The sequence below is a fragment of the Arachis duranensis genome, chromosome 6 (genome assembly GCF_000817695.3).
Source record: "Arachis duranensis cultivar V14167 chromosome 6, aradu.V14167.gnm2.J7QH, whole genome shotgun sequence".
Classification (NCBI taxonomy): Eukaryota; Viridiplantae; Streptophyta; class Magnoliopsida; order Fabales; family Fabaceae; genus Arachis; species Arachis duranensis.
Genome location: NC_029777.3, coordinates 34,792,187 through 34,793,001, shown reverse-complemented (window position 1 = coordinate 34,793,001; position 815 = coordinate 34,792,187).

The following is an 815-nucleotide window of genomic DNA, read 5'->3' as shown; positions in this document are numbered from 1 at the left end:
CGTTGAACATTTCCACTGAGAGGATGGGAGGTAGCCACTGACAACGGTGAAACCCTTGCATACAGCTTGCCATGGAAAGGAGTAAGAAGGATTGGATGAAGACAGTAGGAAAGCAGAGAGACGGAAGGGACCAAGCATCTTGATACGCTTATCTGAAATTCCTACCAATGAATTACATAAGTATCTCTATCTTTATCTTTATGTTTTATTCATCATCCATAACCATTTGAGTTGCCTGACTAAGATTTACAAGGTGACCATAGCTTGCTTCATATCAACAATCTCTGTGGGATCGACCCTTACTCGCGTAAGGTTTATTACTTGGACGACCCAGTACACTTGCTGGTTAGTTGTGCGAAGTTGTAGTGATCACAATTTCATCCACCAGGGACCCCGGAGGATATTGGCATTCCAAGCACTGGTGGAGATTTCTGGACAAATTCAAGTACAAGCCACCAAAACAGGAAGCTCATCAAATGTCCAACTTAAGGACTTTAACTAAAAGTGCTAGGTGGGAGACAACCCACCATTGTATGATTGGTGCATGAAAGTGTGATCATCAATGGCGCCATCAACATGGTACGCTCAATTGCAATCTCAACTCTTTATCACAACTTCGCACAACTAACCAGCAAGTGTACTAGATCGTCCAAGTAATAAACCTTATGCGAGTAAGGGTCGATCCCATGGAGATTGTTGGTATGAAGCAAGCTATGGTCATCTTGTAAATCTCAGTCAGGCAGATTCAAATGGTTATGGATGATTTATGAATAAAGCATAAAATAAAGATAGAGATACTTATGTAATTCATTGGT